This window comes from Dermacentor variabilis, chromosome 4 (assembly GCF_050947875.1).
Source record: "Dermacentor variabilis isolate Ectoservices chromosome 4, ASM5094787v1, whole genome shotgun sequence".
In the NCBI taxonomy this organism is placed as follows: domain Eukaryota; kingdom Metazoa; phylum Arthropoda; class Arachnida; order Ixodida; family Ixodidae; genus Dermacentor; species Dermacentor variabilis.
This window is the reverse complement of record NC_134571.1, coordinates 188289835-188298540: the sequence shown is the minus strand read 5'-3', so window position 1 is coordinate 188298540 and position 8706 is coordinate 188289835.

Genomic DNA, 8706 nt, shown 5'->3' with positions numbered 1-8706 from the left:
GCTACAGCGTGTTCGGCCGTGAATTACTCGCTGTTTACCTGGCTATCAAGCATTTTCGCCATTTCCTCAAAGGCCGTGCATTGACTGTCTTGACGGACCACAAGCCCCTTGTGCACGTAATGAATCGTTCGGCGTCCTGTTACTCGCCCCGCGAGGTTCGCCACCTTTCCTACATTTCCGAGTTTACAACAACGTTCCGCCACATCAAGGGCACCGACAACGCTCCAGCCGACGTCCTCAGTCGTGTCAATGTCGTTTCCACGTTGACATCGGAACCTTTCATCATCGAGGCCGACTTACTCGCCAGTCAACAGCGTGACGACACTGAACTTCGTACACTCCGGAATTCTTCAACGTCCCTGAAATCGGAAGACGTCGTTGTGACCCCAGATGGTACATCCGTCGTCTGCGACACTTCTAACGACACACCTAGACCATACATTCCGGCATCCCTTCGCAGACGTCTATTCGAAAGCGTGCACAACCTGTCGCACCCTGGCATACGCGCGACACAGAAGCTCCTTTCCAGTCGTTTCGTTTGGCCTCGGCTAAACGCGCAAGTTCGCGACTGGGTTCGCTGCTGTTTGTCGTGTCAACGTTCGAAGATCCAGCGTCATCCCATTCCGCCTGCCAAGTCTTTTCTTCCACCGGATGCTCGTTTTGACACCATACACCTGGACCTCGTCGGCCCTCTCCCACCCTCGAAAGGCTTCTGCTACATGCTGACATGCATCGACCGTTATACACGGTGGCCAGAAGCTACACCTATATCTGACATCTCAGCGCCCACTGTTGTAGCAGCTTTCATGTCTACGTGGATCGCAAGGTTCGGCTGCCCATCCACAATAATCACAGATCGCGGTCGGCAGTTTGACTCAGCACTGTTCAACGAGCTACTCAAACTACTCGGAACGACACGTTTTCGCACAACTGCTTACCACCCTCAGTCCAATGGACTAGTTGAACGTTTTCACCGGCATCTCAAGGCCTCCCTTATGGCACATGAATCACCGGAGAAGTGGGTCCTACATTTGCCCCTTGTCTTACTTGGCATCAGAGCCGCACTCAAGAGTGACCTAGGTTGCTCCTGTGCTCAGCTAGTCTACGGCACCCACCTACGCCTTCCGTGCGATTTATTTGTCGCCACCCCCCAAACGCCTATGCCATCACCTGCCGACTACGTTGCCGAACTACAAGCTTTCTTCAGCCAGATGAGCCCCGTGCCTACACGTTCACAAGAAGCAAGGTCCCCGTACGTTTCTCCCGCACTCAGCTCTGCTACCCACGTTTTAGTGCGTAACTGTGCCGTGCGGAAGCCTTTGCAACCACACTACTCCGGGCCATATTGTGTTCTAGAGCGTCGTCCGACGACGTTTGTTGTGAATGTCAACGGCCGCTCAGACACAATTGCCCTGGAACGTCTCAAACCCGCCTACATAGAAGCACCCACGCCATCAGCTCCACCAGTATGCGACGCGACCCTGCTGCATCCTTCGCCGCCGCCACTGCACGTGACACCCAAGACCAACGCCAAGACACGCCGCGTCACGTGGACTTTCCATCGTTCGTCGAACTTTCCTCCTCTCTAGGGGGGGGAGCCCTCTGTAGCGGCAGCAGCATCGGCGTCGCACGAGGGGTGACGTAGACGCTCGCGTCTACACGAGGCTCGAGCGGCTGGCGCCCGGCACGGGCTAGCGTTCCGAAGAAGATTAAAAAGAATGCTACGCTAAGAGACGGACTGTCGGTTCTTCCTCTCCTGCGAGAGCCCGAGACTTTAACGGTCTACGTGGTCGCTCGTCGCCACAAGTCTTTCAAACCTGGATACGGCAGTTATCGGTCCAGATGAACTTCCATTTCATTTCCTTTTTGAGAGCGAGTGCTTGCGCAAAGAGGCGTTTATTTTCAGCGGTGAAGTGCTCTTTTACAAAAAGTTATTTTCCTGAGAAAAGCCAAGTGCTGTCGTTTTCAGACGAGCGTTTCTAGCCTTCCTCAGAAAGTCGGATGTCTTCAGCCGCGAGCAGAAACGAACGATTAGATTCTTGCCGTGCTTTGAATTAACATGGTGGGCGATGTCAACATCCCGCGGCCTAACCGGACAGTCAACTTTTTCTGCAATGCTCTGATTGACTGCGGCATAGTCCTCATTGTCAGTGCAAGGTATACCTTTAAAGGGAAGCTGAAGAGTCTGTCGAATTCAATAAGACGCTCATATACGGATGCGGGAACCTTATAAACCATGTAGGTAAAATTTGGGGGTTTTTGTTCAATTAGGAGCGACGTAATCGTCGGTTAAAATTGCGCTGTAGCTCCGCCCCCCGTCGAATGCCGCGCGCTGCTGCTGACGCTGACGATGCGAGCGGAGACCAGAAACCGCGGTGTTGTGACGTCAACTCTAGTGTTTTGTTCCTTCGCAGCCTGCGCGACCGTGCCTGACCGTGCTTGTTTCTGCGTGCGTGCCATCGTAATCTGCTTCGATCGACCCTGCATTCCTTTGTTGGTGCGTCTGCGTGTATGTAGAGTGGTAGTCAACGTGCGCAGCATCAACTGAAGTGGTGGGCCGATCATGCCGGCTTTCTGTGCAGCCTACGGTTGCACAAGCACCAGCGGCCGCGACGATGTTGTCTTCCATTGCTTCCCACAAGACAAGAAGCTTTTAACGAAGTGGGAGGCAGCTGCGAAGCGAAAGAATTTCAAGCCCTCAAGAACAACAGTGCTGGGCTCCAACCACTTCCGTGACAACGGTTATCACGAGAATTTATCATTAAAACGTGCGTTGGGTTTGCCACTCAAGTCGGCTCGTCTAAGGCCCGGCGCAGTGCCGTCAGTGCTCGCGTACACAAGGAGCTCGTCACCGCTGTCAAGGCCAGCTTTCAGCTTTTGTCAAGGCCAGTTTGCATGTGCTGGAAAGCCGGCGCACGCCAGGACGCTGCGCTCCCCCCTTCTCTCGCGCACAGCGAGAAACCGATCGTCTCACGTAGCCGACGGAATTCGCCGCCTTTACGACTTCGGTTACGAGTAGTGTGCGGATGGCGCACAGATGAAGGTCACTACACGTACTGCATGAGCCGGGAAGCATTTCACGCGTTTAAACCGTCTTTGTAGATTGCCGACCGCTTTGGACAGCGCACAAATACCGACGATCGCATCCCCGCTTACGTTCCACGAGGAGGCATGCAGGAACACAACACTACGGTTGTTTGACCGGAAACGAGCTCACTAGATCGGCGAAAGATCGGCGAGATCACTAGATCGCTTTGCAAAAAACATACTCACCAAAGAGCATTTCCAACACGAGCAGATCCCAAGACTTCGCTTTCGTTCGCGTCGAAAGCACTGCTCGCACCAGCATCGTTTGCTTCTTCGAGAGGCCGGCTCTTCGCAATCGGCTCGTACATGTAGGGAGTAACGCCGAACTCCTCAGAAAAACGCAGCCTCAATCAATTTTCCATTACCTCTTAATTTTCCATTACAGCACCAAACTACCTGGCACCGCGCTTCATGTGTAGCGGCAGCGGTCGGTCACTAGAGTTGACGTCACGAGGCGCCCGACCAATCACAGGCGGAAACGAGACGCGCGAGTTGGGCGTGTCCGCTGCTGCACTTTTCGTCGAAATAAAATATATTTGCGCTTTCTATCGCTCAATTTCGATACGATATTCGAATTCGGAGGGTTGAAAACCATTATGTACACATGTTCACTCATTTTTTCTGGAAAACCTTTCAGCTTCCCTTAATTTCCATGTTATTCTGTCTAGCATAATGCTCAAGGTCTTCCAGCCTCCTTGACAGCTGTTCGTTTTTTTCAACGTCTCTTTCTAAGAAACTAGAGCCTCCTAGTTCTTTTTCATTTCCTCGTGCGAGACTCTACAACCGGGATATGAATGTCGCCTCTATGGATGCGATGTCGGCAATGTTCGGGAACAGCGTCGAGTTCTTACGAGAACTCTTAAGATCTGTGGTTCGAGAAGAGCTCCAGACACAACAGCTGAACAACGGCCCCACAGCGGTCTCTTCGTGAGCAGAAGTGGTTGGTGAAGAAGTCAGAGAAGCAGTCCGCGAACAGCACCCGCAAGGACAGCCGCAAGCGTCGTCACCGGTACGGCGGACGGTATCGTACGCCGAGTTACTCAGAGGACCTCCAGGACGTACTTTCGGCGCGGCAACTACGCATGTACCCGAACCTCGGTTCTTGCTGTCTCCGCTGGAGACGAGACTCTGGAAGGCTGACATATGGCACACTCCTGATAGATTCCCACTGTGCTACCACTGCTGCGAAGCTGGTCATCTCCACAGGATGTGCAAATACCGCAGAGCGTGACTTTGGGAGTTTTCTGCAAACGCCCCTTGTCCAAGAAACGGTGAAGGCCCTTTCGAGATCCAGGAGTACATGTCAACGCGCCAAATCCCGCAGGCTTCACAGCAACATCTACTTCGGTCAACAGTGCCGCTGAGGTATCGATCACCGAGCCCGCGTCCGTCCTCAAGCTCCCCAAGTCGACGCCCCCAAAGGCGACGTCGAGAAAACTAATACCGGCGACCTGTGGAGGTAAGGCCGCTGTCAATGCAAGAACAGAGCCTCCAGCGCTGATTCTGAAATATAACGACAGACGCGAGAGCAGTTGCGAAAACAGTGACATTGCTTCCCATTTATGTGTGTTTATAGACGGCTGCGAAATTACTGCTTTAGTAGACACAGGCGCAGACCATTCCGTTATGAGTAAAATACTTGCCAGAAGACTGAAAAATGTGCTGACTCATTGGAGAGGACCGCAAATTCGAACCGCCGGAGGACACCTTAACCCCGGTGGGCAGGTGCACTTCTTGAATCGGAATACGCGGTTTTACATACGTCGTCAGTTTCCTTGTCTTGTCGGAATGTTCAAGGGATTTAATTATTGGAATGGACTTTTTGCAGGCGAATGGGGCAGTTATCAACTTGCAGGAATCCCGCGTGTCTTTCTCAACGAAGCACGCCATCGCACGTTCGAGTGTGAAGAACAATTTGATGCTCTTCAGATTATAGACGACGACGTCACAATACCCCCAAGATCCAGCATAGCTGTCGCCGTAAGAAGCACTGTCTTCAGCGACTATGAAAGAACAGCAGACAGTAACACTGGGGTCTTACTGTATGGAAAGGGGTCTGGTTCGGCTGTGTGACGGGTGTTCGAATGTCTTCCTGACTAATTTTGGAAATGAAGTCCAGCATGTTGCGAAGGGAACTGTCATTGCCCGCCTTAACGAATATGAACAGATTACGTATTTGAGCCCTTCTGATGCTGCACTACTAGATTCTGACAACGTAGACCCCATACTCGCATCCGTCAACATCGGAGAAGCACGATCACCGAGCTAGAAGCAGCCAATAGAGGACCTTGTACGAGAATTCGCCTCGTGTTTCTTAGCGACATCGAAAATCCAGAGAACATTCATCGCCGAACACCGTATCACTGTCGACAAAGCTGTGAGGCCTATTTGCCAGCATCCCTACCGAGTGCCACCGAAGGAGGGAGAGATCATCAGCAAACAAGTCGAAGAAATGCTTAGAGACGACATATTTGAACCGTCAACCAGCATGTGGGCTTCGCCTGTGGTGCTGGTAAAGCGAAAGCATCAGACCGAAAGGTAAACGTCGACACAAAGCGGGTTGTCTATCCACTTCCGAGGATCGATGACACCCTCGATAGACTACGGGGTGCGAAATTATTTTCCTCTCTCGACCTCAAAAGGTCATACTGGCAAATGGAAGTGGACGAACGAGATCGTGAGAAGACAGCATTCGTCACACCAGACGGACTATACGAATTCAAGATACTTCCGTTCGGCCTCTGTTCCGCACCTGCCACCTCTCAGCGGATGATGGGCACTGTGCTCTTTCGGTTAAAGTGGCAGTCCTGCCTTCTTTATCTTGATGTCGTGATTTTTTCTACCGCTTTTGCTCAGCATGTGGAACGACTAAGGACTATGCTCAATGCTAATCATTCAGCAGGGCTGACGATAAAGCCACAAAAATGTCACCTCGGCTTCCATGAGCTCCTTTTCATCGGCCATGTGATTAGCTCCGAAGGCATCCGTCCTGACCCTGAGAAGACCGCAGCAGTAGAAAAGTGACCTAGACGAACTGATAAAAAGGCCGTTAGGCGATTCCTAGAACTTTGTTCCTAGTACAGGCGTTTCGTCAAAAATTCTTCAAAGGTTGCCGAGCCGTTAACGCGATTAACGAAAGAAGATATGCCTTTCGTCTGGGAAAGTGAACAAGAAGGTGCACTCAAGAAGCTACGATGGCGACTTCAACACCACCCGGTCCTTGCGCACTTTGATGAGGAGGTGAAAACAGACATCCACACAGACTCCAGCAATTTAGGACTCTGTTCCGTCCTCGTTAAATGGCAAAACGGAGAGGAAAGAGTGGTTGTATACGACAGCCGCACTCTTTCGAGGGCTGAAACCAGCCATTCAGCCTCAGAAAAAGAATGCCTCGCAGTAATATGGGCCATAGGAAAATTCCGACCATACTTAAACGGTAGACCATTCCAAGCTATCAGCGTCCATCACTCATTGTGCTGGCTTGCAAACCAGAAAGATCCTTCTGGATGACTTGCTAGAAGGAGTCTGAGGCTGCAGGAATACGACATAACGGTCGTGTACAAGTCAGGTCGCAAGCACACTGACGCTGATTGTTTATCACGTGCGCCGGTCGAATCTGGTCCTGTGAACGATGGACACAACTTTCCATTTCTTGTAGTCGTGACCATGTCTGAGATGGCCGAACACCAACAGTCTGACGTCGAGTTGCTCCTGCTCATCAGGCACCTCGAGGGACACCCCGTCCACGTTCCGCGAGTTTTCTGCCGGAGATTGTCATCGTCTGTGATGAGAAATGGCGTTCTGTACAAAAGAAATTTTGAGCACAGCACTGAGAAATTTCTACTCGTCGTTCCTTCAGCTTTGCGATCCAAAATCTTGGAAGCCTGTCACGATGACCCATCAGCAGGACGCCTCGGAGTGAGCAGAACGTTCGCCCGAATTCATGCTAAGTGCTACTGGCCAAAGCTATTGAATTCAGTACAGCATTATGTACGAACATGTCAGGATTGCCAAAGACGCAAAACGCCCCCATTAAAACCCGCAGGCCTCCTTCAACCAACAGAACCCCCAGGAGCCCCGTTCGAATAAATAGGAATGGACTTGCTAGGTCCCTTTCCGACATCGTCATCAGGGAAACGATGGACTGTTGTAGCGACGGATTACCTAACCCGATATGCCGAGACATCTCTCTAATCAGTGCAACGGCCGTTGAAGTGGCTGCATTCTTTGTCACCAAGATAGCATTACGACACGGTGCCCCTGCAATTATTATCACGGATCGAGGAACTTCGTTTACAGCCGATGCGACGCAATCCATTATGAAACTGACTCATACCAGCCACAGGAAAACAACTGCCTATCACCTTCAAACAAATGGGCTAACCGAGCGATTGAACAGGACGCTGACCGATATGTTGTCAATTTACGTAGACTTAGAGCACCGTACATGGGACAAGGTACTGTCCTATGCAACATTCGCCTACAATGCCGCGTTGCAAGAGACCACTCAAGTAGCGCCATTCCAGCTTGTTTTTGGTCGAACAGTTACTACACCCTTGGATGCAATGCTGCCTGTCAGCGACAGTAGCTGTCTCGACAAACAAGTGTCTCGTTGTATGTCCGTAAGGTACATCATACACAATACGAAGAATTCTTTTTTGTAGGACCGCTATTCGTTATTTGTAGTTGTGGTGGTCGCCCACACTAATCGTCAGTAAGTTAGATAAGAACAGAATAGGGAGTTCTACACAAGCAACTTTATGCGGCAAGGCATTCATGGTTGTACTGCGCTCAGTTTTACACGGACAGGACAGGAAGGAAGGACAGGACGTGGACGGGCGTAGATTGCGCTGCGTCTGTCCACGTCCTGTCCTTCCTTAATATCGTTCGTGCAAAACTGAGCGCAATATAACCATGAACGTTAACCAACTAGCCCCCTTCATTGCTTTAATAAGCGGCAAGGCATACCTGTGCCGTGTTACGATACCTATAACTTGAGAGGCTTACATGGCAATATGATTTATCTGCCTGTTCTACAGCATTTGTACTGAAAAATACACTTCCAGTGATTTAAAAGTCTGTACAATTTCTATAATTTCTCAGGTATTTATTCACAGAATTTCTAATTTCTAAGATCTTTATTGACCCCTCCTAAAGATTACCTCTGTGCCTGCCGCATTTCAGGTAAACCACCCCTGATGTGCGTCATAAAAGCTCCCAACCGGTACAACAGTACCCAATTCCATTCCGTGACCTCGCAGACTTTACCGAACAACACAGTTTGCGACTACATCATACTAGATATTAAACAGTCGCCGGATGGCAGCTATAATGGTAAGCGTGTTTACGTGCCATTAAATTTCATTTTAATGCATGAAAAAAACGGATCTTACCCCCGCTGTGTGGGATCCTTAAGCAATTGTCTGGACTGACGTCTGCAGGAGTTCGCTTACTTCCATCTCACATAGTACGACGCAAAAAGGCACCCTCACGAGAGTGACACCAGCCTATGTCTCGTTTTATTCTGTCACACTTTTATATGCATTTCATTGTACAGCGCTGCTTTAGAAAGGCTGGTCGATTAGGACATAATATGATGCTCTGCAGCATCGGCACTCC